Below are 22,841 nucleotides of genomic sequence, written 5' to 3'. Positions count from 1 at the left end.
CATGAAAAACAGGACCACACCATAACACCACCGCCTACGAATTTTACTGTTGACACTATGCACGCTGGCAGATGACGTTCGCCATGCATTCGCCATACCCACATCCTGCCATGGGAATGCCATATTGTGTACCGCGATTCGTCACTCCACACAACGTTTTTCCACTGTTCAATCGTCCAATGTTTACGCTCCTTATACAAGCGAAGCGTCGTTTGGCTGCCTATTACACATTACGACCCTCTTCAACTTTCGGCAGTGTCTGTCAGTCAACAGACGAGGTCGGCCTGTACGCTTTTGTGCTGTATGTGTCCCTCCGCGTTTCCACTTCACTACCACATCGGAAACAGTGGACCTAGGGATGTTTAGGAGTGTGGAAATCTCGCGTACGTTTGTACCGCAGAGCGCTCCATTCTGCTCTCTCGCGATGTCTAATGACTACTGAAGTCACTGATATGGAGTACCTGGCAGTAGGTGGCAGCACAATGCACATAATATGAAAAGCGAATGTTATTGGGGGTGTCCGGATACTTTTGATGACATAGTGTATGTTACTATTGTTATGTATGCTGGGAGCCTTACCAAAGTGCTGTATATGCAAAATTTATGATATATTACACGTAGAATGACATGTATTGAGAGCACAATGTCAGCAGTATGGGCTTTTTGTTGATTACTAACACAGCAGCAGCTCCACCTTCTGGATGCAGTTACATCGGTTACAGTCCATGAGAACTGGATGACAAATGACAAATTACTATCACTCAGTTATAGCAGGTTCCACTCATTGTATTTGAGCACTCATAGTGTAATTTGTCTCCTACACTTGTATGCTGTAACTCTGTCAGTTCTGCTAGCACTTGGTCGGAAGCCAATCTGCTGCTCGTCTACTGACGAAGAAGAAGACCATTAAGTACTATGTTCTACCAGCATACAGCAGTGATATGCTACTCTGACTCCGACAGAAGTGCCATATTAAAACAGGGGTAGTATTGTTCTCCACAATCCCGTCAATGATACAGTCTGTCCATCGCTGTTTGGTACTCTGTCACACAAATCGGAGTATTTACCATTAAATTATCCCATTACATTATTATTCACTGGCCTTTTTTGCTGACTATGCCATAAATTTATAATTTATATACAGCGCAGGTATTCTACCTCACGAAACTACATAATAAATCTACATTAACGGAACCAGTAGTGTCGTAAAGTTTTTCCTAGGTGGAGGTGACATCTAGCATATTCAGCGACATCTGGGCTTACACTATATGATAAGATGGTTAGGGTTGACCAACTCGGGTGACCTCCGATTGTAGAGTAGTAAAACTTTTGTTATGTTTATGAAATCACAAGCTCAGGGGTGGGCGACGTTATTGGTAACAAATTTATAGATTTTATAAAGTGACCACTCACATGACCGACCATGGTATTAACCATATGGGAACCACTAGAATGGATTGTATATTTGTTCTCTGTGCAAGCTGTTTGCGTATGTACTTGATGACTTTTCAGCTACTCTGTTATGGAATATAATTACGTCACTACAGCAATTATTAGTAATTCCGCACCGCTATTAGTGATTTAATCACATTATTTTCCGTGTATTAAGGCGTTGAAATCATCGTCTCTTGGAAGCGGCAATGTCAAGCTGTTACAATACAATGTTGAGGTACCATACCTTGTAATATTTAGAGCCACTTTGTTTAAGATTTGTTCACATGAAGTCCTAACATGCACTATGTTGTTGAGTGCTTGTTATTAAGTATATTCCACAAGGGGGTAGCATATTGGGATGGTAGAATTGGTAACGTCATATTCATTTGTGATTCACCAATTTTTTTAGAACATGACAACTTCCAAATCTACATTTCTGTTCGTTATAGTGGATACCATCCCTTTAATATGTGTTGTGACATTTGTTTAGCCTTTATAGTAACGGAGGATGATCATACAAAACCTTATGTTACGTGTATTATGATGGCCCTTTGTGTATGCAAGGTATACAGAATCGACTTTCCATTGAAATTTTGTTTATATTACAATATAATGTACTTTAATCAGTTAAACAAATAATTTAGTTGTGATACTATTAAATTTGCACTTGCAAAATGCGAAGCGTCTCGCAGGGTATTATGGTACATAGTTTTTTTCTGAGAAATCGACTCTGATATCGTCTTTGGAAATGTCACATTTCCCACTGTTAGCATCTTTGTTCGTGTGTTTACAAGCTGTGGGCTACATGTTCTTCTGTTGTATGAGTAACATTTTTTGTAATAAAAACACCATAGTCTTTCCCTACTTTCCTAATAAAACAATTATGTTATGTGGGCGTATGTGGTGGTGTAGTTGGTCGCTGGTTTTTATTTTTGCAAGTCATAGTTTGCAGAAATGCAACTGCACATATCGAATACTCATTTTACGTACTTAACAACGTAACAGCACAGCTGACATATTTTTTAGTATGTTGTGGACAATAAAGTGGGACAAATACAGCATATAAAGCTCGTAGGGTGCCTCCTGACCGCAAACCATTGTTGTTTATGTACACTTTAGTAGTCCTCTTATTATTAATAAGAGCAATAACAGGCAACCTATAGTTTCGTTTATGATGTTCCTAGTGAATAACATGATGCATTATACTTTTACCTCCTGAACAGGTGCTTGAGAACTATTTAAAAATTCGGAAAGATATACTATGAGGGTGAAATATTTTATTTGAGTGTGTGTCTAATTAGTTACCTTCAGTCTGTCTATTTGCCACTTAGATACCACTTATTTTTCTGCTGCTGTAAGACTGGTCAGGGTAGTCATATGACATCGAATTTTTATGCCTACATTCCCAAATGTCAAATGTTGAAATCTACTATTGGGATATATACTTCGGAATTTTGGGCACTAATTTGGCAAATGCGTGTATATGTGGAAATTAAATCGCATTTTCTTTTACACTGCAGACTTTCTTGCTGAATTGTGACATGAAACAGCGTTTTCATGTAATAACCTCAACAAGCAATGGAAACATCGCAAAGCTGTAGTATTTCGAGGACATTTGAGAATATTTCCAACATCTTAGATGAAGAAAATAATTAATTTACGATCTTTGAGTTTTTAACTGTTACTGAAGCCATCTATTGGTGTGGTACAAAAATCAGACTATGGTCGTGATTTTACAATGAAGTTATTTGCTGGTGACTGGAGGAACTGGGATTTGCTATTATTTCACATTTTCTGGGTTTTTGGAAAGGTATTTAAGGTGAAACTCGTGTTCAACAAATTCCTAATTCGTTATTTATTTTTTCCAAGCAGATGTTCGTTTATAATTATTTATAGGGAAAAATCGATTTTTCATTGCAGCTATCTGCTGGTGACAGGAGCAAGTAGGGTGTGACAGTGTTCTTGAATTTGTTTTCATTTTCAGAGGTTGTGGGAAAGTGTTTTAAGTAAAAAAACTAATTTTCAACAAATGAGAATTCCTATTTCATTATTTATATTTTATATACGAGTTTTGGTTTTTAATTAGTTATATAGAAATATGATATCGATTTGTTCCAATATTTCAAATCGAATGATATATAGCTTCAAATCAAAGTAATCGATGTGAGGACTAGAAAATCGGTCCTTAAACATATTTCTGGAAGTCAATAATGCGAACATAGCTGCTGAGTGTGGGTATGAGGCTCATGGGAGCATGGGATCATGGGCTGTGGGATGCTTTATGCAGGAGTGCAGGATGGGTGGGGAAGCCCTACTATCCTTGGCATTAGCACATGGCAACATGCTGTGTTTCCTGAAATTACCTTGGAGATAAGACTGTGCAGCTCCTGACTTCAATTAAATAAAACACACACAACTGTCCTAGCCATCATATGACAACACTGATGAGAACTGCTGATACTAATGTCAGCACTTTTCTGACCAGAATCCACAGTGCCCTACTACTCACTGTTCTGCCCACACTTCACTTGTGCTATCGATTCAGCTCACAGCCAGTGAGACAGTCATTGTGGCTAGATCAACTCACATTGCACTTATACTTCGTCTTTTTTAATCATTTTATCTAAATACAGTGAAGAGCCAAAGAAACTGGTACACATGCCCACTATTGTGTAGGGCTCCCGCGAGCTCACAGAAGTACCGCAGCACGACATAACATGGATTCAACTAATTTCTGAAGTAGTGCTGGAGGGAATTGACACCATGAATCCTGCAGAGCTGTCCATAAATCCGTAAGAGTACCAGGGGCTGGAGATCTCTTCTGAACAGTGCGTTGCAAGGCATCCCAGATATGCTCAATAATGTTCATGTATGGAGAGTTTGGTGGGCAGCGGAAGTGTTTAAACTCAGAAGAGTGTTCCCGGAGCCACTCTGTAGCAATACCGGAAGTGTAGGGTGTCGCACTGTCCAGCTGGAATTGCCCAAGTACCCTGCTGACATGCAGGGTCATTGGATTCATGAGGTTGTCTCCATACCGATACACGACCATCCGCTTGGTTAATCTGAAACAAGACTCATTCGCACAGGCAACATAGTTCCACTCATCAACAGTTCAATGTCAGTGTTGATGGGCCCAGGCGAGGAATAGCGCTTTGTGTCATACCAAGGGTACACTAGGGTACACCAGTGGGTCTTTGACTCCAAAAGCCCACATCAATGATATTTTGTTGAATGGTTCACACGCTGACACTTATTGATGGGCCACCATTTTTCCTTTATTTTAATTTCATTGCCCTGCCCCTATGCGGCAGGGGATGGCTGGCAGTGGCACAGTCCACTGCTCTTCAGCCAAACGGCTTTAACAAAAATATACAAGGGGAACTCTTACATAAAAACTGGGGTAAAAAGGGGGACATGAAACACAGTAAATGGGACTTAAAATATACACTAATACGGGGACATTGGGGGACAATTATAAAGTCGGCATAGAGTTAAAGGAAAACAGCTGGTAATTCGTTGCGTACTTAAAATCACTGGAGTCAGACACAAGTTAAAAGTTGACCACAGTATAAAAATTACACAGAACGAGGCACTTAAGAAAACAAAACCACTGGAAACGACAGAACACTCTTAAAGAATAAAAACTGCTGATAGGGACCTGATGAAGGACTGGAGGTCGGAGAGAAGGAAAAAAGATGGGGGAAGGGGGGCGGGAGGAAGAGGAAAAGGAGGGGACAGGGGGCGCACCAAGATGCAGGAGGCGGGCAGGGTGGGAGATGAAGAGGGAAGATAAGGCAGGAGGGAATGTAGAGACACTGAAGGGGAGCACAGTAGAGGGAGGGGATATAGGAGGGGGAAAGCCACTCAGGAGAAGGGAGGGGGAGGAGAGGGAGCCCTGAGAAGGAGGCAGGAGGAAGGTGAGGTTAGAATTGGTAGGAAGGGTAGACGTCAGGGTGAACCTTGTCATCTGGGAAGGGTAGATGCTGGAAGTTGCTTTGGTTCAAATGGCTCTGAGCACTATGGGACTCAACTGCTGAGGTCATTAGTCCCCTAGAACTTAGAACTAGTTAAACCTAACTAACCTAAGGACATCACACACATCCATGCCCGAGGCAGGATTCGAACCTGCGACCGTAGCGGTCTCGCGGTTCCAGACTGCAGCGCCAGAACCGCGCGGCCACTTCGGCCGGCGAAGTTGCTTTGGGAAAGGAGGTGGAGGGTGTGGAGATGGAGAGAGGGTGGGACATAATCGTAAAGGCACAGCAATGGGCTGGGGGTGGAGAGGAAGGGAGACACCAGGGAGTGAGGGGGATCGAGTCAGCGTAAAATATACAGGGTGCAGATGTGTTCAAGGAAAAGGAGAAGGTGGGGAAAGTGGATGAGGTCATAGAGGATGCACATGGGGGATGGAAGGCAGATGCAGAAGGCGAGGTGGAGTGCATGGCGTTCGAGGATTTAGAGGGCTTTGTAGAAACTGGGAGGGGCGGAAATCTAAGCAATGCTGGCATAACAAAGGGTGGGGTGGTCCAAGGATTTGTAGGTGTGAAGGATGGTGGAAGGATGCAGTCCCCATGTCCAGCCAGACAGGAGTTTCAGGAGGCAGATCCTGTTGTGAGCTTTGTGTTGGATGGTAAGGAAATGGAGAGTCCAGTTGAGGTGAGGGCAAGGAATTTGAGGGTAGAAGTGAGGTGGATAGGATGGCCATAAATCGTGAGGTAGAAATCATGGAGACAGAAGGAGTGGGTGGTGCAGCCTATGACGACCGCCTGGGTATTGGAGGGATTGATAAGGAGGAACCGCTGGTTGCACCAAGCAGTGAACTGGTCAATGTGGATTTGGAGGGTACGTTGGGACTGTTGAAGGGAAGGATAAAGGGTTCAGAAGGCTGTGTCATCAGCAAATTGGAGGCAGGGGAGGTTTGGGCGTACTAGCAGTGTACAGTAAATAGAGGAGAGGGGAAAGGACGGAGCCTTGGGCACACCAGCCGAGGAACAGAAGGAACGGGAGTTGAAATTGAGGGTAGTGACGTAGCAGTGACGAAGGGAGAGAAAGGAAGCAACGAGATGGATGTAATTGATAGGGAGGGCATAGGTCTGGAGTTTACAGAGGAGCCCAGGATGCCAGATACGGTCGTAGGCGTTCTGGAGGTCAAGGGAAATAAAGATAGCGGAGTGGTGGGAGTTAAGTTGGAGGGAAAGAAGATTGGTAAGGCTAAGGAGCTTGTCATCAGCTGAGAAGGAAGGCCGGAAGCCACACTGGGTAAGGGCAAGGAGGTGGTGCCGGTTAAGGTGGCAGTGAATACGATGGGAGAAGATGGTCTCAAACACCGTACTGAACATGGAGGTGACCCAGATGGGATGATAGGAAGAGGTATCAGAGGGGGGTTTGGTGGGTTTAGGGAACAGCAGGACACGGGAAGTCTTCCATACATCAGGGTAAAATCCAGTGGAGAGGAGGACATCGTACAGGGTAGCAAGGACAGCTACGAAGGATGGGGGGGATTCCTTGGGGTGGTGGTAGATGATGTCATCATGACCAGGGGCGGTGTTGCGTTTGGAGCCTAGATCGAGTGTGATGCTGTGTGCAGTGATGGGACTGTTGATGTCTTAGGGGGGTAACTGATCCAAGTACTGGAAGCTAGGGGCGAATGGTGGAACAGAGGTATCACTGTGGTCAAGGACGGTGGGGAAGAGGGAGTAATCAAAATGGGGATCATCAGGAATGGAGAAGACCTCAAAGAGGTGGAAAGCAAAATGGTTAGCCTTAATGATGTTGTTAGGAAAGGTGCGATCATCATGGAGGATAGGGTAATGTGGGGTGGGATGGCTACCAGTAAGGTGGTGGAAGGCCGACCAGTACTTGGAGGAGTTGACAGGGAGGGTGGAGTTGAGGCATGTGCATGTCTGGTGCCAGTCCCGGCGTTTCTTTGCTGTAAGGAGGTTCCAGATATGTTGCTGTAATTGCCGGTGGTGGATGAGTGTATCCCAGTCACAGGTGCGGAGGAAGGAGCGGTAGAGCCTGCGGAATTCGTAAAGAGGAAGGATGGCCTGTGGAGGAAGTGTAGGGTGGTGAGGGTGGATGAGTTTGGTAGGCACATGGGCCTCCACAGCGCCTGTGATGGTCTTCTGGAGGAAGGAAGAGGCAGGGGTGACGTCAGTTGGATGGTGAAAGGTGAGGGAGTGGCTTTCAACCCGGTAGGCATCCCATTCGGCACAGCGGTAGTTATGCACAGAATTTGGAGGGGAAGCTGGGGGGGGGGGGGCTGCAGGGGCCACGGGCAGAGGAGACAGTGAGAACGACGGGGAGGTGGTCACTACCAATAGGATCGAGGATGTCCATGGCGATGCGATCAAGGAGGTTGGGGGAAGTGAGAATAACATCGGGATTGGAGTTACTTTCAGGACAGGTGTGTTGTGGGACAGGAACAAGGTCACGATGGAGGGGGGCAAGGAACTGATGCCACTGCCAAAGCGTGGAAGGGTCACAGCTGTGGATGTTGAGGGCAGGGACAATCACATTCGTGGAGAAGGTACAGTCAACATGCGAAATGAAGTCATAGGGTAGAGGAGCTATGGGATGGATATACACTCCTGGAAATGGAAAAAAGAACACATTGACACCGGTGTGTCAGACCCACCATACTTGCTCCGGACACTGCGAGAGGGCTGTACAAGCAATGATCACACGCACGGCACAGCGGACACACCAGGAACCTCGGTGTTGGCCGTCGAATGGCGCTAGCTGCGCAGCATTTGTGCACCGCCGCCGTCAGTGTCAGCCAGTTTGCCGTGGCATACGGAGCTCCATCGCAGTCTTTAACACTGGTAGCATGCCGCGACAGCGTGGACGTGAACCGTATGTGCAGTTGACGGACTTTGAGCGAGGGCGTATAGTGGGCATGCGGGAGGCCGGATGGACGTACCGCCGAATTGCTCAACACGTGGGGCGTGAGGTCTCCACAGTACATCGATGTTGTCGCCAGTGGTCGGCGGAAGGTGCACGTGCCCGTCGACCTGGGACCGGACCGCAGCGACGCACGGATGCACGCCAAGACCGTAGGATCCTACGCAGTGCCGTAGGGGACCGCACCGCCACTTCCCAGCAAATTAGGGACACTGTTGCTCCTGGGGTATCGGCGAGGACCATTCGCAACCGTCTCCATGAAGCTGGGCTACGGTCCCGCACACCGTTAGGCCGTCTTCCGCTCACGCCCCAACATCGTGCAGCCCGCCTCCAGTGGTGTCGCGAAAGGCGTGAATGGAGGGACGAATGGAGACGTGTCGTCTTCAGCGATGAGAGTCGCTTCTGCCTTGGTGCCAATGATGGTCGTATGCGTGTTTGGCGCCGTGCAGGTGAGCGCCACAATCAGGACTGCATACGATCGAGGCACACAGGGCCAACACCCGGCATCATGGTGTGGGGAGCGATCTCCTACACTGGCCGTACACCACTGGTGATCGTCGAGGGGACACTGAATAGTGCACGGTACATCCAAACCGTCATCGAACCCATCGTTCTACCATTCCTAGACCGGCAAGGGAACTTGCTGTTCCAACAGGACAATGCACGTCCGCATGTATCCCGTGCCACCCAACGTGCTCTAGAAGGTGTAAGTCAACTACCCTGGCCAGCAAGATCTCCGGATCTGTCCCCCATTGAGCATGTTTGGGACTGGATGAAGCGTCGTCTCACGCGGTCTGCACGTCCAGCACGAACGCTGGTCCAACTGAGGCGCCAGGTGGAAATGTCATGGCAAGCCGTTCCACAGGACTACATCCAGCATCTCTACGATCGTCTCCATGGGAGAATAGCAGCCTGCATTGCTGCGAAAGGTGGATATACACTGTACTAGTGCCGACATTGTGCATGCTCTGTTGCCTGTGTCTATGTGCCTGTGGTTCTGTCAGTGTGATCATGTGATGTATCTGACCCCAGGAATGTGTCAATAAAGTTTCCCCTTCCTGGGACAATGAATTCACGGTGTTCTTATTTCAATTTCCAGGAGTGTAGATAGTGGCACAGGTAATGGTGAGGGAGAGAAAAAACATTCTGAGGAGAAAATGTTCAGTTGGGTCATTGAGGAGGGTTTGTGGCCATACAGGGAGATGTTTGAGGTGGCCAATAGCGATCCCACCTCGGGTGAGGGGAAGGGGATTGTCGGTGCAGTGAAGGAGATAGGGAGAGGTGCGGACAACATGGTGAGGTTGGAGGAAGGATTCACTAAGGATGAAGGAGTCAACCTGGTCCTGGGGTAGGGTATGCCTGAATAGGTATTTGTTGGCAGAGAGGGAAGAGTGTTGAGGTAGAGGAGACGATACTGCTGACACGCCAGGAGGTGGGAGGCGGGAAGGAATCGGTTCGGGGAGAGAGGGGCTTAAACAAGGCTGTCGAGGCGGATGGGCCTGGTTGTGGGAGTAGGTGGCGTAGGAATTTAAGTGGAAAAGAGAGTGGGCGGCATAACACCGTATTCATACTCACTTAAATCTTGATAACCTGCCATTGTAGCAGCAGTAACTTATCTAAGAACTGCGCCAGAAACTTGTTGTCTTATATAGGTTTTTCCGACTGCAGCGCCATATTCTGCCTGTTTACATATCTCTGTATTTGAATATGCATGCCTATACCAGTTACTTTGGCGCTTCAGTGTATATAGTGACTGCCAGTTAGACAGTGCGTGGAACCCCATCATCTCCACAATTTGTTCTAATCGAAGATGGCAGAGTGCGCCAACAGCCACGGCGAGCGGTAATACAGAGGACACGCGGTTCCACCAGCGAGGGAGCTGCCACCATGAGGTGTGGTCCATGTGTCAGCTTGAACAATGACGCGTGCGCAGAATACTCGCAGCGCGCTATATAGGGTAGAACGGAGCAAATATTCGTCAGTCTTTGATGGCTCACCTGAAGATGACTGGCAGGTGCCCTGTCGAAATATCGTGAAACGAGTGAATCGAAAACCGGCTGCAAGCCCGATATTTGTTCGAACGTCATTGCATCATTCGTTAAGGCTTCAGCGTCAAGAATCATTACTTTATATGCTGTCATTGTAGATTGATACTGTAGCAACTGAAAGGCTGGCTTACAACACCGGTCACAGGTGTATACTCTACAATGCGATCACGTAAAATTAGACAATACGCCGTTGTCTTTTCAGGGGCATTAGTACAGCCATCATACTCAATTTGTACAATGATATTCTAGCTTTTAATTCTTTCATTGTGTCGTGAATGCTCTATAACTGTGGTCGGTGCACGATCTTTGAACTGAGCTAGTTCTAAGAGGGAGAGGGGTGACATAATATGAAGCTGAAAACCGGGCGTATAATCGTATAGCTATGCAGATATTTCTTTTGAGAAATTTAGATGTAGATTATCGTACAGGTAAATAAAGATAGACTTTTACATTAGTTGGGTTGCAGCGCCCAAACTTACTAGTGTCAGTTGTAATGTTATTCTTTCTATCTGTCTGGACAACTAGAATCGTATGACCTTGTGCTTCCAGATTCTCTAATCTCTTTAGATGCTGCTGGCAGTAGTGGAGCCTCATGCAGTTCCTAGCTACGGAAATGAAATGTCAGGACCCTTCCAACACGCCTCACGGACTACCGCTTTACTCATTGGAAAAGCATGGTAAAATTAGAGCGATCTGACAGATAATGTTGTGCGTAAGGCGAAACGAAGTCTGCATTTTATTGACAGATCCTTTGAAGAGGTAACAGATCTACTAAACAGACAGCCTACGTTATGCTTGTCTGTAATCTTCTGGGGCACTGCTGCGCAGTACGTAATCCAAACCTGATAGGGTTTATGGCGGACATCGAAATGTTCGAAGAAGGGCAGCTCGTAGTAAACATTACAACAAAGGCATTTTTCGTTGCGACTAAATCTTTTTACGAAATGTCAACTCCAAATACTAAAATATTTTGTTCGTGTCCGCCTACACAGGGGAAACGATAATTGTAATAAAATAAGAAAAATAAGAGCTGCTACAGAAGGATTTAACTGTTCATTTTTTCCACCAGATATCTGAGAGGTAAGCAGCAGAAAATGGTTCAAATGGCTCTGAGCACTATGGGACTTAACATCTGTGGTCATCAGTCCCCTAGAACTTAGAACTACTTAAACCGAACTAACCTAAGAATATCACACACATCCATGCCCGAGGCAGGATTCGAACCTGCGACCGTAGCAGTCCCGCGGTTCCGGACTGAGCGCCTAGAACCGCTAGACCACAGCGGTCGGCCGGTAAGCAGCAGAGAAGTAATCTCTGCCATGGACTTAAATGTGAACTGAACAGTAAATATTGTACATGTAGATGCTGAGTACTCTCCTTCATATGAATATTCGGATTCTGAGCAGATGTGGCATGTACTAATGTAAGGTCTTTTTTGGTTTGTAGTAGTATGTTCTCGAAACATCCTGAAAGCAGTTTCAGGGGAATGGAAACATGAAAGCATCCTTCACTGATTATCGAATTTCTTCCATCCATCAACCCAGATCTACATAAGTCATCTGTCAGAATCACTACAGGGAAAACGTGTACTTGTAATACCCACATTTCTGGTCCCCCATCGGAGGTTCGAGTCCTCCCTCAGGCATGGGAGTGTGTGTGTGTGTGTGTGTGTGTGTGTGTGTGTGTGTGTGTTGTCCTTAGCGTAAGTCAGCTTAAGTTAGATTAAGTAGTGTGTAAGCTTAGGGACCAATGACCTCAGCAGTTTGGGCCCATAAGACCTTACCACAAATTTCCAAATTAATTTTTGTTCCGTTAATCCTAATACCCCGCCCCCCATGAACCATGGGCCTTGCCATTGGTGGGGAGGCATGCGCGCCTCAGTGATACAGATAGCCGTACCGTAGGTGCGACCACAATGGAGGGGTACCTGTTGAGAGGCCAGACAAATGTGTGGTTCCTCAAGAGGGGCAGCAGCCTTTTCAGTAGTTGCCGGGGCAACATTCTGGATGATTGACTGATCTGGCCTTGTAACACTAACCAAAACAGCCTTGCTGTGCTGGTACTGCGAATGGCTGAAAGCAAGGGGAAACTACAGCCGTAATTTTTCCTGAGAGCATGCAGCGTTACTGTATGGCTAAATGATGATGGCGTCCTCTTGGGTAAAATATTCCAGAGGTAAAATAGTCCCCCATTCGGATCACCGGGCGGGGACTACTCAGGCGGACGTTGTTATCAGGAGAAAGAAAACTGGCATTCTACGGATCAGAGCGTGGAATGTCAGATCCCTTAATCGGGCAGGTAGGTTAGAAAGCTTAAAAAGCGAAATGGTGAGGTTAAAGTTAGATGTAGTGAGACTTAGTGAAGTTTGCTGGCAGGAGGAACAAGACTTCTGGTCAGGTGAATACAGGGTTATAAATTCAAAATCAAATAGGGGTAAAGCAGGAGTAGGTTTAATAGGAACAGTGGCCGTGCGGTTCTGGCACTGCAGTCCGGAACCGCGAGGCTGCTACGGTCGCAGGTTCGAATCGTGCCTCAGGCATGGGTGTGTGTGATGTCCTTAGGTTAGTTAGGTTTAAGTAGTTCTAAGTTCTAGGGGACTTATGACCTAAGATGTTGAGTCCCATAGTGCTCAGAGCCATTTGACCCATTTTGAACAGGAACAGGAACAGGAAAATAGGAATGCAGATAAGCTACTACAAACAGTATAGTGAACACATTATTGTGACCAAGATAGATACGAACCCCACACCTACCACAGTACTGCAAGTTTATATGCCAACTAGCTCCACAGATGACGAAGAGACTGATGAAACGTATGATGAAATAAAAGAAATTATTCAGATAGTAAGGGAGACGAAAATTTAGTAGTCATGGGAGACTGAAACTCGATAGTAGGAAAAGAAAGAGAAGGAAACGTAATTGGTGAATATGGAATGGAAGTAAGGAATGAAAAAGGAAGACATCTGGTACAATTTTGCACATATCATAACTTTATCATAGCTAACACTTGGTTCAAGAATAATAAAAGAAGATTGTATACATGGAAGAAGCCTGTAGATACTGGAAGGTCTCATATAGATTATATAATGGTAAGACAGAGATTCAGCAACCAGGTTTTAAACTGTAAGGCATTTCCAGGGGCAGATGTGGACTCTGACCACAATTTATTGGTTATGAATTGTAGATTAAAACTGAAGAAACTGCGAAAAGGTGGGAATTTGAGGAGATGAGACCTGGATAAACTGAAAGAACCAGAGGTTCTAGAGAGCCTTAGGAAGAGCATTAGGGAACGATTGACAAGAATGGGAGAAAGAAATACAGTAGAAGAAGAATGGGTAGCTTTGAGAGCCGAAATAGTGAAGGTAGGAGATGATCAAGTAGGTAAAAAGATGAGGGCTAACAAACATCCTTGGGTAACAGAGGAGATATTGAATTTAATTGATGAAAGGAGAAAATATAAATATGCAATAAATGAAGCAGGCAAAAAGGAATACAAACGTCTCAAAAATGAGATCGACAGGAAGTGCAAAATGGCTAAGCAGGGATGGCTACAGGACAAATGTAAGGATGTAGATTCTTATCTCACTAGGAGTAAGATAGATACTGCCTACAGGTAAATTAAAGAGACCTTTGGAGAAAAGAGAACTACTTGCATGAGTATCAAGAGCCGAGATGGAAACCCAGTTCTAAGCAAAGAAGGGAAAGCAGAAAGATGGAAAGAGTAAATAGAGGTTCTATACAACGGCGATGTTCTTGAGGACAATGTTATGGAAATGGAAGATAATGTAGATGAAGATGAAAGAGGAGATATGATACTGCGTGAAGAGTTTGACAGAACACTGAAAGACCTAAGTCGAATCAAGGCCCCGGGGGTAGACAACATTCCATTAAAACTACTAACAGCCTTGGGAGAGCCAGGCCTAACAAAACTCTACCGTCTAGTGAGCAAGATGTATGAGACAGGCGAAATATCCTCAGACTTCAAGAAGAATATAATAATTCCAATCCCAAAGAAAGCAGGTGTTGACAGATGTGAAAATTACCGAACTATCAGTTTAAAAAGCCACGGCTGCAAAAAAATTACACGATTTCTTTACAGACGAATGGAAAAACTGGTAGAAGCCGACCTCGGGGAAGGTCAGTTTGGATTCTGTAGAAATGTAGGAACACGTGAGGCAATACTGCCCCTATGACTTATCTTAGAAAATAGATTAAGGAAAGGCAAAACTACGTTTCTAGCATTTGTAGACTTAGAGAAATCTTTTAACAATGTTGCCTGGAATACTCTCTTTCAAATTCTGAAGGTGGCAGGGGTAAAATACAGGGAGCGAAAGGCTATTTACACAATGTACAGAAACCAGATGGCAGTTATAAGAGTCTAGGGGCATAAAAGGGAAGCAGTGGTTGGTAAGGGAGTAAGACAACGTTGAAGCCTATCCCCGATGTTATTCAATCTGTATATTGAGCAAGCAGTAAAGGAAACAATAGAAAAATTCGGAGTAGGAATTAAAATCCATAGAGAAGAATTAAAAACTTTGAGGTATTTCTGTGAAAGACAGCAAAGGACCTGGAAGTGCAGCTGAACAGAATGGACAGTGTCTTGGAAGGAGGATATATGATGAACATCAACAAAAGCAAAACGAGGATAATGGAATGTAGTCGAATTAAATCGGGTGATGCTGCGGGAATTAGACTAGGAAATGAAATGCTTAAAGTAGAAAATGAGTTTTGCTATTTGGGGAGCAAAATAACTGATGATGGTCGAAGTAGAGAGGATATAAGATGTAGACTGGCAATGGCAAGAAAGCGATTCCAAAGAAGAAAAATTTGTTAACATCGAGTATCGATTTAAGCGTCAGGAAGTCGTTTCAGAAAGTATTTGTGTGGACTGGAACCATGTATGGAAGTGAAACGTGGACTATGAATAGTTTAGACAAGAAGAGAATAAAAGTTTTCGAAATGTGGTGCTACAGAAGAATGCTGAAGATTAGATGGGTAGATCACATAACTAATGAGGTGGTATTGAATAGAATTGGGTAGAAGAGAAATTTGTGGCACAACTTGACTAGAAGAAGGGATCGGTTGGTAGGGCATATTCTGAGTCATCAAAGGATCACCAGTTTAGTATTGGAGAGCACTGTGGGGGGTAAAAATCGTAGACGGAGACCAAGAGATGAATACACTAAACAGATTCAGAAGGATGTAGGTTGCAGTAGGTACTGGGAGATGAAGAAGCTTGCACAGGATAGAGTAGCATGGAGAGCTGCATCAAACCAGTCTCTAGACTGAAGAGCAAAACAACAGCAATCCTAATAGGTCAGTTCTTGCAACAAAAATCCAAAAGCGTTGGACTAAGGATCACTGCATCTGTTCCTTTCGCAAACTTAATTTATTGCAGCAGCTTCTAGAGCAGTCCATGACTCAGTTAATAATTTCTAAACTTCCATTTCTTGTGATTTAACATAATTCGAAATTAGTAGTTTTGAGATAACCTGGCAGCGTATGAATCAATATATAATCAGTATGTACAATCATAGCTTAGCTCAAGAGCTAATAAACTTCTTAAATATCCAGGAACAAGTACTTCACTACCGCAAAATAGTGTAAACGTGGTTAAAAAACAAGTTATATCACAAATTTCTTTAATTAAGAGAACTTTTGTAAGATCTTGACTTATTAAAACAACACTCTTATACAACGTTAGACATAGAATTTGTGCAAGACTGTGTGACTTTCAGGAATATACATAAAATTAGTCACTCCTTAAAAATTAGCCATTTGTACATATTTAGCTAATTTTTTAAATATAGGAGCTCCTTTGGTTATGGCAGCATCAGTTGTAAAAATTATAAAAACTGCAATCAAAATCTTTAATATTTAAGATTAATAAAAAATTTTAATTACTTATTAACAAAGCTTACATTCTCCTTTTTCATACTAAGAAAATAACAAAGTATAAATAAAATATATTTCAGATAAGAAACAGATTACATATTCTATGATAAGTGACCAATTATATTATAACAAACATTCTTTCACGTTTTAAGCACAAATAAAATTTTTAGTTTGTAGTTATTTCGCATATTCTTTGATCACCCTAACTGTCCACATGACAGGATAGTCATTGTGAATAAAAACAACAACAAAAATGGTTTGATACTCAGCATACGTCCGAAATTCTTTTTCTCCACAAAGAAATGCCCTGTGGCTTCGTTTCGTTAATGTAGACATTTGGATTCTCACACAGTCTTACTCTTGATAGTCTAAGATCTTAAACCATGTCATATTTTTATTTCTTAAGAAGAAAAACTGGAAGAACTGGCAGACAATTTTACATTAAACATATATTGGTTCCTGGTGACTATTTGGATGTGGGTTTCTTTATCAGCTAGAGTAGCACAAGAATAATCTGAGTGCGAGAACTTTCCTGGAGGGCTCTAAATTTGGGAACTTTTGTTACAAACCGTTACTGTTTACAGTATATATCAATGATCCAGTAGAAAGCGTCAGATGCTCTTTAAAAATGTTTGCAGATGACGTAGTTGTCTATGAAACACTAGCAACGCCAGAATATAGAAACGATTTGTAGAATGACCTCCAGAGAATAGATGAACTGTACAGGCTCTGGCAGTTGACCCTGAACGTAAATAAATGTAAAATATTCCACATTCATATTACAAGAAAGCCACTACTGTACGGCTACACCACTGATACATGCCGCTATAAACACTATCTACAGTAAAATATCAAGGAGTAACTATCCAGAGCGACCTTAAATGGAATGACTATGTAAAACAAATACTGGGAAAAGCAGATGTCAGACTCTGTTCTATAGGAAGGATTTTAAGAACATGTAACTCATCCACGAAGAAAGTGGCTCATAAGGAGCTTGTTCGACCAATTCTTGAGTATTGTTCATCTGTGTAGGATCCCTACCAGGTAGGACTGATAGAAGAGATAGAGAAGATCCAATGAAGAGCGGCGCGTTTCATCACAGGATAGTTTAGCTGGCGCGAGAGCATTACAGAAATGCTGAACAAACTCCATTGGTGGACGTTACAAGAGAGGATTTGTGCATGACGGTGAGATTTACTATTGAAATTTCGAGGGAGTAGTTCCTGAAAAGAGTTGGACAACATATCACTGTCCCCCACATACGTCTCGGGTCATGACTATGAGAAGAAAATTCGAGAAATTAGAGCCAATACAGAGGCTTACCGGTAATTATAGTTCCCATGCAGTATTCGTGAATGAAACAGGGTTGGAGGGCTCAGTTAGTGGTACAAAAAGTACCCTCCACCACACACCATTAGGTTGCTTGCGAAGTACGATGCAGATGGAGACAGCTCCCTGGTGGCAGTAATTCGAAACACAAAGACTCTGTCGCAGTTATTGTGGAGTAATTGCCGCTGTACTCCATTTGATTTCAGTGTGTTTCCATTTTATTACTGAAAAAAATGAAACCAGTGGTCGGCAGGTACACCTTCACAACTTCTGGAACTACAAGTGTGTTTGGTTTTTTGCACCAGTGTACATGTGTGTGTGTGTGTGTGTGTGTGTGTGTGTGTGTGTGTGTGTGTGGGTGGGTGGGTGGGTGGGTTGGTGGGTGGGTGCACGCACACGAAATATTTGCAAACCAATGACATATTCACAATCCTAAAAGATTTTTGGATGAATAAATAAACTTAATATATGTAACCAAAAAAGTGTGCCATATAAACTTCGTGATTTTTGAGCCATCGCATAGTATAAACTGTGGATAATATTCGGGAAATAGCTCCTGGATGTTAAACTAGAAAGTAGTTATTCGAAATACCTATATGAACGAATACAATAAGATTCAAAAATATTCGAAGAGTGGTGTGTCTGCAGACAACATTTACACGTCAATTGTTGGTTAGTTTGTAATTGCAGACAGCATTTTTGTCTCCAAGCGTTATTTGTTTTATAAATGTGCTTGTCGCCACTGATTTATCACTGTTCTTATTTATTTACTTGTTTATCTATTTTCCAGTTCCATGGATCCTGGATGCGAGTGTGTCACTAGGATGTAGAACATGTCAGATTATTACAATAATAACGATGTGTAAATGGTCATGAGTCTTACAATCTAAATCATATGTAAACAGAAACATGAGGTTCACATGTTCAGATACTAACTTACATTATAGTAGTAATGATGATTACACAAACAAATTATAAGGCTTACATTCTAATTCATATAAAAAGCATTGTCAACAACTGACGTACAGTGCTACATAGTCGTTTCTTGTAAGAATGCCTAAAATTAAACACATTTCACTTATTATTACACATTGTCAAAAAATTCAAGTGGAGAATAGAAAGAACTATTCAAAAGGTAAAGTTTTAGTTGTTTTTTGAATTTAGTCTCATCTGCAATGACTGATTTAACATGAACTGAGAGTTTATAGTATACTCTTATGCTTGAATAATGTACTCCTTTCTGCACAACAAATAACCTTCTTGGTCAGCCAACAACAGCTAAAGAATTCGCACATAATATGGAGGACAATCAAATAAATTAAAATCAGAGATGGTAAAATAATCTATATATAACAGTGAAAGTCCAAATCCGCTGTAGCTGTTCATTGCTTTTTTCCCCCTGTATGATGACTGGTTCCTTGCTCTGGAGGAACATCTTCAGGTCACAGAAAACAAATACTTCTAGTGCCATGACTTTGAAGGTGCAAGTGCGCATGAGAACATGTCACTTCACAGTAAAACCATGGATGAATCGGCAGATAGGCATGTAATCCAAAAGGTACATGATCAGTAAAATCTCTCTAAGACTCTGTCAAAAGATGAGCCCAGACAGAACATGACAATCTACATCTGATAGGATAAAAACATTGTCAAATTCCATGGTGGGGGGGGGGGGGAAGAACTAAAAGACACACAGTCCTTGGGAGTTGCCAACATACTAAAATATATTGGCAGACATCAAATAGAACTGCATGTTACAGTGATAGCAGTGTGTGGCTAGCGCTGTAACATGCAGCTCTCTTTGACGCCTGCTAATATATTGATTGTAATATGGTCATAACTCCCTAGGATTGTGTGTCTTTTAATTCTTTCTTTCCCCCATGTAGTTTGACGATGGTTTTATCCTATCAGATGTACATTGTTATGTTCTATCTGGGCTCAACTTTTGACAAAGTTTTAGAGAGGTTTTACTAATCATGCATGGTTCAGATCGGATGCCCATCTGCCAATTCATTGATGGTTTTACTACAGAGTGACATGTTCTTATGCGCACTTGCATCTCGGAAGTCATGGCACTAGAAGTATTGGTTTTATATGACCCGAATATATATGTCTAGGGTATTAAACCAGTCGTCATAGGGGGAAAAAAACAATAAACAGCTATTGCGGATTTGGACTTTCACTCAGTTTAACATAGATTATTTTACCATCTCTGATTTTAAATTCTTTGAGTGTCCTTCACATTATGTACTCCTTTCTGTACCATGCAGAGATTTTTTATATCTTTGTGAAGGTCATGTTTACTTCTTGTATCATGATCATGATATACACTCTTTGTCAGTATATTGTATGATTATTGTTCACAAAGCACATTGGTGATAAAATGTATTGGCATGGCACGGTGAGGATCCCCAGTTGTTTGAATAAGTTCTGCAAGAGTATCTAGGGTGCACTCTACCCATAATTCAGATGACTCTCTTCTGCGCAATAAAGACTTTATTTTCTCGTGACTGGTTTCCCCAGGACTTGATGTTATACATCATAAGTGAATGGAAATATCCATAGCACACGAATTTGATTGTTTCCAAGTCACGAACAGATAAAATTGAGTGAATGGCAAATGCTGCCGAGTTCAGTCTTTAACATAGGTCAATGATGTGAACTGACTAGTTTAGAGTGTTGTTAATGTGTAATCCTGGGAATTTGGAACACTCAACTCTCCATATTTCTTTGTTACCACATTTTATTTCAGTATTTTTAAGTTTTTTGTTTGCTGTTTGAAACTGCATGAACTGAGTCTTGTTAACATCGAGGAACTGACCGTTAGAAGTGAACCAATCTAGAGATTCTTTGAATATAATGGCCATAGAGTTCTCTAGACTGTGGTTTGGTACTTTCTCTATAGTAATGATTGTGTCATCTGCAAACAGGGTGAAGTTTGCTTTTTGTGTCATACACCATGGGAGATGATTGATAAAGATAAGGAACAAAACGAACCAAGCACTGAGCCCTGTGGTACTCCCCTTTTTACTGTGCCCCCCATCACAGCGAGCAGGGGCCATTGCAGCATTATTCAATACTACCTTCTGCCTTCTGTCACCTAAATATTATTCAAGCCATATCCATACTTTACCAGATAAGCCATAGTGCTCAGCCTTTGTAAGTAGAATTCTGTGATCTACACATTCGATGTTATGTTTATTAATATGATCCATGATTCTATGGAACTTAAGTTTCTCTAGGATTTTAGAATGAGTTATTAGCAATGAAACTGGCCAGTAGTTGGAAACCTCAGCTTTATCACCTTTTTTTTAACAGTGGTGTAGAAATTGCATATTTGAGTCTACTGGGGACAGTACTTTGCTTTATAGACTCATTAAATATGTGACTGAGAACTTCAAGAATAAATTTTGCAGCAGTGCTACAGTACTCTCATAGATATGTTATCCACTCCAGTGAAATTTTTATTTTTCATTTGGCTTATTACGTTCTCATTCTCATCAGTTGTGACATAAGGTATATGCATCTGACTTAATTTGCTCTGCATTGCTTTTTGAAGAATGTTCATGGCTTCAGTTATAGATCCTTTACAACCAGTTTGATCTGCCACATTTACAGTGCTTCCATTATTACACACTTTGATACTGTCTGTATCTTCTGAAATTTTTCCTGTCTCCCTTTTGATCACTTTCCATATAGTTTCTATTTTATTATCTGAGTTGTCAGTATAATATTTGATAAACATACTCTTGGATTTTTTAATTACATTCTTTAGAATGCTACAGTATAATTTGTGGTGCTCCTGCCTTAAGGTTAGTTACAATTTCGTAGTGAAACATAAAGCATTCTCTTTGCTTTACACTCTGTTTTGATTCCCTTAGTGAGCCATTGCTTCCTGTAATCACTCAGGTTGGTACTAATTGCAATTCTCTTATGAAATACATCTTCAAGAAGGGTAATAAATTCATTTAGGAATAGATTAAATTTATCATTGTCATTTTTGGTCTTATATACTGTGTTCCATTCTAACTGCTGCAAATGTCTCTGAAGTTTTCTAGATCTTTCTATTGATTAGTATAAACGATATGTTGATAAAACTACTCTTTTTAGCAGGGCTTACATAATGCATTTTTAACAGCTGCCCATCATAGTGAGAAAGGCCATTTAAAACTTGTGTTACACATATGTTATCAGTTCTGTTGCCGTCTACAAAGATATTGTCAATCAGACTTATGCAGTCCTTTGTCACTCTTGGGGGAAAGTCAACAGCTGCCCTCAGATTAAAAGAGATCATTATATTCTCAAAATCTGTTCCACCACTCCAGAATGAGATTTTCACACTGCAGCGGAGTGTGTGCTGATATGAAACTTCCCGGTAGATTAAAACTGTGTACCCAACCGAGACTCGAACTCGGGACCTTTGCCTTTCGCGGGCAAGTGCTGTACCATCTGAGCTACCGAAGCACGACTCACGCCCGGTACTCACAACTTTACTTCTGCCAGTATCTCGTCTCCTACCTTCCAAACTTTACAGAAGCTCTCCTGCGAACCTTGCATAACTAGCACTCCTGAAAGAAAGGATATAGCGGAGACATGGCTTAGTCACAGCCTGGGGGGTGTTTCCAGAATGAGATTTTCACTCTGCAGCGGAGTGTGCGCTGATATGAAACTTCCTGGCAGATTAAAACTGTGTGCCCGACCGAGACTCGAACTTGGGACCTTTGCCTTTTGCGGGCAAGTGCTCTACCATCTGAGCTACCAAAGCACGACTCACGCCCGGTACTCACAGCTTTACTTCTGCCAGTATCTCGTCTCCTACATTCCAAACTTTACATTCTGGAAACATCCCCCAGGCTGTGGCTAAGCCATGTCTCCACTATATCCTTTCTTTCAGGAGTGCTAGTTCTGCAAGGTTCGCAGGAGAGCTTCTGTTAAGTTTGGAAGGTAGGAGACGAGATACTGGCAGAAGTAAAGCTGTGAGTACCGGGCGTGAGTCGTGCTTAGGTAGCTCAGATGGTAGAGCACTTGCCCGCGAAAGGCAAAGGTCCCGAGTTCGAGTCTCGGTCGGGCACACAGTTTTAAACTGCCAGGAAGTTTCGTGTTCCATCATTGTTATAAGTAAGGAAATTTACATTAAAGTCACCAAGCATGATAATTTCTCTGATTTTTGAGAACAGGCGAATTAAAATGTTTTTGAGGAACACACTAAGCTTTTCTGAGGGAGCTCCGTAA

This window comes from Schistocerca piceifrons, chromosome X, assembly GCF_021461385.2.
Source record: "Schistocerca piceifrons isolate TAMUIC-IGC-003096 chromosome X, iqSchPice1.1, whole genome shotgun sequence".
Classification (NCBI taxonomy): Eukaryota; Metazoa; Arthropoda; class Insecta; order Orthoptera; family Acrididae; genus Schistocerca; species Schistocerca piceifrons.
This window is presented reverse-complemented; position numbering follows the sequence as displayed.